This window comes from Xenopus laevis, chromosome 5L (genome assembly GCF_017654675.1).
Source record: "Xenopus laevis strain J_2021 chromosome 5L, Xenopus_laevis_v10.1, whole genome shotgun sequence".
NCBI classification, from domain to species: domain Eukaryota; kingdom Metazoa; phylum Chordata; class Amphibia; order Anura; family Pipidae; genus Xenopus; species Xenopus laevis.
The window spans coordinates 171,036,697-171,044,932 of NC_054379.1; the positions used below are offsets into that span (position 1 = coordinate 171,036,697).

Below are 8,236 nucleotides of genomic sequence, written 5' to 3' on the forward strand. Positions count from 1 at the left end.
CATCATGCAGACAAGAATCAGAGAGCAGAGGTCTCACCATGTTTTTATTAGGACCAAAGCAGGGACAGAGTCAATCAGACTACTGTATGATCAGCCTGGTGCATCTCAGAGTCTCTCTATATTTGTATTATTATAGAAATGGGCAGATCATTTGCCCTTTAATGTCAGACTGGAGCATGTTTATCTAATGGCACAAAGCACTGCCAAGGTGTCAAGGGTTGAGGCCCACCACCAATGTAGAAAGTGTTGGGCTTCATGGGAAATGGTTGCAAAGCCTGAAGGGATCTAGATTCATGGTCAATTTTTAATAATAGATGAGAACTCCGTTTCCATCCATATAGGTTAAAAGGTCATTTTTATTCCAACTTTGTTAAAACCATCAGATCCCTGACGCGTTTCGTATCAGCAGATACGTAGTCATAGGGGTTATCTAGATTCATGGTACCCAAAGCTTGTGAGACAATGGAGTCGAAGCCTTACAGAGGAGAGTATGTAGGACTGGGAGATGATGATCTTTAAGCCATGGAAGTTTATTGTACTTTGGGAAAAAATCATGGGGACATTGTCCTCTTAATCATGAGCAACTCCCACAGAGGGTGGAGAGCACCCTGCACCTAGATTTCTGTACTGACTTCTAACCACCCTCCAAACCTGGCATCCTGACAATATCAGATCATTTTTGCAAGACTAGAAATATAAGAGAAAGGTGGTTGTGGTGCTAAAGGCTCTGCTCTGGGAAGATCATGGTGCCCAAGCCTGGTGAGATCTGGGAATATCATGGTGCCCAAGCCTGGTGAGATCTGGGAAGATCATGGTGTCCAAGCCTGGTGAGATCATGTCATTAAGATACAGAAATCTTCGGAGATCATGGGACCCATGAGTTTATGGTGTCTCGCCCCAGGGTGCAGATGCTTCCAGATACAGTAAGTCAGGTCAGAATTGGAGAGCAGCAGGGCCCATTCCTACAGAAGCCCCGGTTAAAGAGTGGAGGAGAGCAGCTTGGCAGGCACAAGCCTCCTGTGTTTCTGCACATTGTGTCCATGTCCTGAGTTACTGCTCCTACAGGAGACACAGAGAAGAGTAAAGAGACAGGAGTCAATTAGCCACGGGAGGTCTCACATATGACAGTGTTTCCCATTTCATTCAGTGGATGGACCCCCTTCTATCTCCAGTTGTGTATATGTCCCCCCTACCAGCGGCTCAGCAGAACTTGTGGCTGATACAGAGACTCAGAGGGGACATATTTAGGGGCTGCAAGTGGAACCAAGTTACAGAATGTTCAAGGAAAAATGAAAAATATCAAATAATATGTCACATTCCCCCCATTTCTCTCTCTGCTTATTATTTCCTTCCTTTCCATTTATACATTTTGTGCTGCTTCTTTGTACAATTCTGGGGCTGTTTTATTATTTACTCCTCAATCCTGTTCTCAAAACTGTTTTACAACTTGTCTATCAGCCCTTTACTACTTCATGTTTGTATCGGGGGCTCATTAATTGCTCGTTCCCATTGCTCTGCTGCCCCCTGAAAACTTTCTTTGTTACTGAGTTTATTAGAGGATAGGACGGAGCATTAACGACTACTAACGAGCAGGTCCGGACTGAGAATTAAATTAGGCCCTGGCATTTCAGAGGCCCAAACCCCAGCCCCACCAGCCCACTAAATAGTGACTTTCTATGGGACCTTATAGCAGCCCCTCTGGCATTTGCCACAACCCACAGATTGCCAGTCCGGGCCTGCTGAGTACTAACGAGTACTAACAAGTACTGGTGGGAGATGTGAGAGGAATATGAGGCGCTGATGTAATTAATTAGTAACAAGAGATAAATGAAGCTGCAGCGTCAGGCTCCTGAAACCCCCAGCGTGTAAATGAGAAGCATCACGACTCTCACTAACTGTATCATTGGGGGGGGCATTAACCCATTCTATACCTAATGACTAGCTGTAGAGAAATTCCCATATACTCTGCTTCTTAAACAGGGGCCCAAACACTTTGGAAAGGGTCACATTCTCTTTTTACTTGAGACACAAGAATTATATTATACACTATGTGACAATAAGTATTGGGGGGCCTTGCTGTTGTTTTGTAAGAAAAAAGTGGGTTAGGGAGTAGAGAGACAAATGGGGGAGAAATATAGAAGGGGAGAGAAGAGGGAGGATGGGGGAGAGTAAGGCCAAACAGTTGGGGGAGAAAAGGAGAGGGGATGAGAGACAGAAGGAGAGAAGGGAAAGGTGGTTAGGGAGTAGAGAGACAAATGGGGGAGAGGAGAAATATAGAAGGGGAGAGAAGAGGGAGGATGGGGGAGAGTAAGGCCAAACAGTTGGGGGAAAAAGGAAAGGAGAGGGGATGAGAGACAGAAGGAGAGAAGGGAAAGGGGGTTAGGGAGTAGAGAGAGAAATGGGGGAGAGGGAGGATGGGGGAGAGTAAGGCCAAACAGTTGGGGGAGAAAAGGAAAGGAGAGGGGATGAGAGACAGAAGGAGAGAAGGAAAAGGGGGTTAGGGAGTAGAGAGACAAATGGGGGAGAGGAAAAATAAAGAAGGGGAGAGAAGAGGGAGGATGGGGGAGAGTAAGGCCAAACAGTTGGGGGAGAAAAGGAGAGGGGATGAGAGACAGAAGGAGAGAAGGGAAAGGGGGTTAGGGAGTAGAGAGACAACGGGGGAGAGGAAAATAAAGAAGGGGAGAGAAGAGGGAGGATGGGGGAGAGTAAGGCCAAACAGTTGGGGGAGAAAAGGAGAGGGGATGAGAGACAGAAGGAGAGAAGGGAAAGGGGGTTAGGGAGTAGAGAGACAAACGGGGGAGAGGAGAAATATAGAAGGGGAGAGAAGAGGGAGGATGGGGGAGAGTAAGGCCAAACAGATGGGGGAGAAAAGGAAAGGAGAGGGGATGAGAGACAGAAGGAGAGAAGGGAAAGGGGGTTAGGGAGTAGAGAGACAAATGGGGGAGAGGAAAAATAAAGAAGGGAGAGAAGAGGGAGGATGGGGGAGAGTAAGGCCAAACAGTTGGGGGAGAAAAGGAAAGGAGAGGGGATGAGAGACAGAAGGAGAGAAGGGAAAGGGGGTTAGGGAGTAGAGAGACAAATGGGGGAGAGGAGAAATATAGAAGGGGAGAGAAGAGGGAGGATGGGGGAGAGTAAGGCCAAACAGTTGGGGGAAAAAGGAAAGGAGAGGGGATGAGAGACAGAAGGAGAGAAGGGAAAGGGGGTTAGGGAGTAGAGAGACAAATGGGGGAGAGGGAGGATGGGGGAGAGTAAGGCCAAACAGTTGGGGGAGAAAAGGAAAGGAGAGGGGATGAGAGACAGAAGGAGAGAAGGAAAAGGGGTTAGGGAGTAGAGAGACAAATGGGGGAGAGGAAAAATAAAGAAGGGAGAGAAGAGGGAGGATGGGGGAGAGTAAGGCCAAACAGTTGGGGGAAAAAGGAAAGGAGAGGGGATGAGAGACAGAAGGAGAGAAGGGAAAGGGGGTTAGGGAGTAGAGAGACAAATGGGGGAGAGGGAGGATGGGGGAGAGTAAGGCCAAACAGTTGGGGGAGAAAAAGGAAAGGAGAGGGGATGAGAGACAGAAGGAGAGAAGGAAAAGGGGGTTAGGGAGTAGAGAGACAAATGGGGAGAGGAAAAATAAAGAAGGGGAGAGAAGAGGGAGGATGGGGGAGAGTAAGGCCAAACAGTTGGGGGAGAAAAGGAAAGGAGAGGGGATGAGAGACAGAAGGAGAGAAGGGAAAGGGGGTTAGGGAGTAGAGAGACAAATGGGGGAGAGGAGAAATATAGAAGGGGAGAGAAGAGGGAGGATGGGGGAGAGTAAGGCCAAACAGTTGGGGGAAAAAGGAAAGGAGAGGGTTAAGGTAAGTAAATAAGTGACAAGTAAACAATCTTTATGACAAACAAACATTAAATTCCCACAGAGGAGCGAGGGAGGGAGGTGTAAGAGTCAGGAATCATTATTATTATATAATATAGAAATTTACACTAATGGAAGGGGCAGGAGTGAGACAATATCTGTGTCTGTAACATCTCTGTCAACCCCCGTGTGACAATGGTACGTTCCATACTCACCCCCAGTCCCCAGAGAGCTCAGCAGCAACAGCAGCAGCAGCACAGCCGACCCCATGTCTCACTGTCAGTCACAGCACCTGGGGCCACTCACAAGACTCTCTTTGCTCCTCCCACACAATTATTAACCCTGACAGGCTCTGCCCAGCAACAGCAGCAGGGTGGGGCCACACTCTGAGTCCTGTATTTCTATTGGCTACTCCCTGAATATTATTAACCCTTTCCTTGACAGAGTATATCAAGAGTTGGAAAAGCAGCAGATGGTTCAACACTGGAAAAAGAACCAAGCAGCTCGAAACATGTCGTGTGAATAACCCTTACAGCAAAGCTTCTGCGGGATTTGGAGCCTGTTTATTTCCACAACTCTTTTACTTATACATTGGCTTCAGTGGAACAGACATCAGGGTCCTGCAACTGCTACAATCCCCCTTATTTGGTCTGCACGTTAAGGTTGGACTGACTCTCCAATATTACTATTAATAATATCATCACTATATATAAATATATAAGGGGATATGATCACTATATATAAATATATAAGGGGATATGATCACTATATATAAATATATAAGGGGATATGATCACTATATATAAATATATAAGGGGATATGATCACTATATATAAATATATAAGGGGATATGATCACTATATATAAATATATAAGGGGATATGATCACTATATATAAATATATAAGGCGAGGGACAGTAATGAAATAGAGAAAGTACAGAGAAGAGCAACTAAGCTGATAAAGGGAATGGAAGGGATCAGTTATGGGGAAAGACAAGTTGTGATTGTTACACTGGAGAAGAGACAGTTAAGGGGGATATGATACTATATATAAATATATAAGGGGATATGATCACTATATATAAATATATAAGGGGGATATGATCACTATATATAAATATATAAGGGGGATATGATCACTATATATAAATATATAAGGGGGATATGATGCACTATATATAAATATATAAGGGGGTATATGATCACTAATATATAATATATAATGGGGGATATGATCACTAATATATAAATATATAAGGGGACTATGATCACTATATATAAATATATAGGGGATATGATCACCATATATAAATATATAAGGGGGATACTGACACTATATATAAATATATAAGGGGGATATGATCCTATATATAAAATATATAAGGGATATGATCACTATCATACTAAATATACTAAGGGGATATGATCACTATTATATAAATATATAGGGGATATGATCACTGATATATAGAATATATAAGGGGTATATGATCAGCTATATATAATATATAAGGGGATATGATCACTATATATAAATTATAAGGGGGGATATGATCACTATATATATAATATATAAGGGACTATGATCACTATATATAAATATATAAGGGGATATGATCACTATTATAAAATATATAAGGGGATATGATCACTATATATAATATATAGGGGGATATGATCCACTATACCTAATGAATATATAAGGGGATATGATCACTATTATATAAATATATAAGGGGATATGATCACTATATATAAATATATAAGGGGGATATGATCACTATATATAAATATATAAGGGGATATGATCACTATATATAAATATATAAGGGGGATATGATCACTATATATATAAATATATAAGGGGAATATGATCACTATATATAAATATATAAGGGGGATATGATCACTATATATATAAATATATAAGGGGGATATGATCATTATATATAAATATATAAGGGGATATGATCACTATATATAAATATATAAGGGGATATGATCACTATATATAAATATATAAGGGGATATGATCACTATATAAAATATTGAAGGGGATAGATCACTATATAATATATAAGGGGATATGATCACTATTATTAAATATATAAGTGGGTATTATGATCACTATATATAATATATAAGGGGATATGATCACTATATATAAATATAAAGGGGATATGATCACTATATATAAATATATATAGGGGGATATGATCACTATATATATAATATATAAGGGGATATGATCATTATATATAAATATTTAAGGGGATATGATACTATATATAATATATAAGGGGATATGATCACTATATTATATAATATATAGGGGATATGATACTAATATATAAATATAAGGGGATATGATCACCTATATATATAAATATATAAGGGGATATGAGGGGGATATGATCATATATATAAGATATATATTAGGGATAATGATCACTATATATAAATATAAAGGGGATATGATCACTATATATAAATATATAAGGGGATATGATCATATATATAATAAGGGGATATATATATATAATATATAGGGGATATGATCCTATATATAAATATATAAGGGGATTGATCACTAATTATATAATATAGGGGATATGATCATATATAATATAAGGGGGACTATAATATTAGGGAATATATAAGGGGAATATGATCACTATATATAAATATATAAGGGGGGCCAGGAGGGACATACACGTGTTAAAATTACGCACAGACAAATGTTTCTAGATTTGCTAAACACTGGTGTTCCAATAGAAACTATTGATGGAAAGGAGACTAAATTTCTACTCGTTATGTGGAGGGAACTAACAGCAAAGGGGAAGTTGAGGCCAAACCTAAACATGTTGCCTCCTAAATTCACTTGAGGGGAGGGGGGGCCACATGGGACATATCTGTTTCTTTTGAATCTGAGCTGAATACTGGGGATCAATTACAAACTCACTGAACAGTTATGTCCCATGTGGCCCCCCTTATAGTCACTGACTAACTCAGAGTTAGAGAGCTGAAAAGCAGGAAGTAGTGTTCTGGCTATTATGTTACACATCCACTCACTCCAGCCTTTATACATTACATTTTTGCCTAACTAACTATATTAGATACATTATTTATTTTACACAGACTATTTATTTACCCAGTTTTTATTTTTATACTGAACTGTTCCTTTAACCCTTCCCTCCACATGGCCATATGCAGAGTGTAAGAATCTGTTAGATGACATGAAACACACAGAAGGGAAGGGGTGGCAGTTGCCGCAGCCAATAGACTGAAGGGGTCGCAGATTCCCAGGACCTGACATAACAAAAACCAATGCTATGAAACCTGGGGATCCATGTCCTTATATATCAGTCACTTTATATTGGCAGGGACACAACTCATTCCAAGGTACAGTTCAGCCAGACCAACAAAATACAGTTGTAACGACTGAAGGGTTGGGAGGCAAAGCTGCTGGAATACAATTAGATAAAAGTCTTATTTCTGAAGCACAAATCTTCATTTCCTTAGTACCAGATAATATTGTGGGATTGGATATTTTTAAGGTACAATATGTGGTTATACAGTTGGGAACATTTATTGTTGGAGCCAAGAGTCTCAGTATAAAAGCTGTAATGGCCATTGTGTAAGAACATTGACTCCAATTCACATCTCACCTCCACCAAACCAACCTGAAACAATGTCACTTCCTGGTGGTCCAAAGGAGATAATAATGGAACTGAGATGTTGGTGGAGGGGAGAGTTTTCAGACTGGTAGTCAGTCTATTCAGTGGCCCAATGTGGCCAGTAAAAGAGACAGATAACCCTTGGCTTTTAACCATTGATTACAGAGAAGTGGAGAAAGTAGAGTCTCCTTTGGCCGAATCAGTGAAAGAAATGGTAACAGTCGTGGAACAAGTGACTGACGCATTTACCAGTTTGGTTACAAATCAAGGACTGGCTCAAAGTATGACTTTAACTATCATTAAAGGGACAGTATCCCCCTTGTACAACATGAGTGCAATGAATAGGCTTGTGCTGATCATTAAAGGGACAGTATCCCCCTTGTACAACATGAGTTCAGTGAATAGGCTTGTGCTGATCATTAAAGGGACAGTATCCCCCTTGTGCAACATGAGTGCAATGAATAGGCTTGTGCTGATCATTAAAGGGACAGTATCCCCCTTGTGCAACATGAGTGCAATGAATAGGCTTGTGCTGATCATTAAAGGGACAGTATCCCCCTTTTGCAACATGAGTGTAATGAATAGGCTTGTGCTGATCATTAAAGGGACAGTATCCCCCTTTTGCAACATGAGTGCAATGAATAGGCTTGTACTGATCATTAAAGGGACAGTATCCCCCTTGTGCAACTTGAGTGCAATGAATAGGCTTGTGCTGAATCTATA

At 40.8% G+C, this 8,236-nt stretch overlaps 1 protein-coding gene and 1 long non-coding RNA gene across 4 annotated transcripts in view; one reads left to right on the forward strand and one right to left on the reverse strand.

The window, feature by feature from the left end:
- Positions 1–31: 31 nt before the first annotated feature.
- LOC121393882 lies at positions 32–4,213 on the reverse strand. Its single transcript, XR_005961429.1, has 2 exons — positions 4,051–4,213; positions 32–1,059 (listed from the first exon to the last, which is right to left on the reverse strand). It is a non-coding gene; the product is annotated as an uncharacterized LOC121393882 (long non-coding RNA).
- A 106-nt stretch (positions 4,214–4,319) lies between these two features.
- LOC121393881 (perlwapin-like) overlaps positions 4,320–8,236 on the forward strand; it is an 18,164-nt gene continuing 14,247 nt past the window's right edge. The window contains exon 1 of one of the 3 annotated variants that reach the window (XM_041563711.1): positions 4,320–4,497. The gene's annotated coding sequence lies outside the window, so the exon portion shown is untranslated. The remainder of the gene's footprint in view (positions 4,498–8,236) is intronic. The other 2 variants (XM_041563712.1, XM_041563713.1) reach the window with 2 other exon arrangements.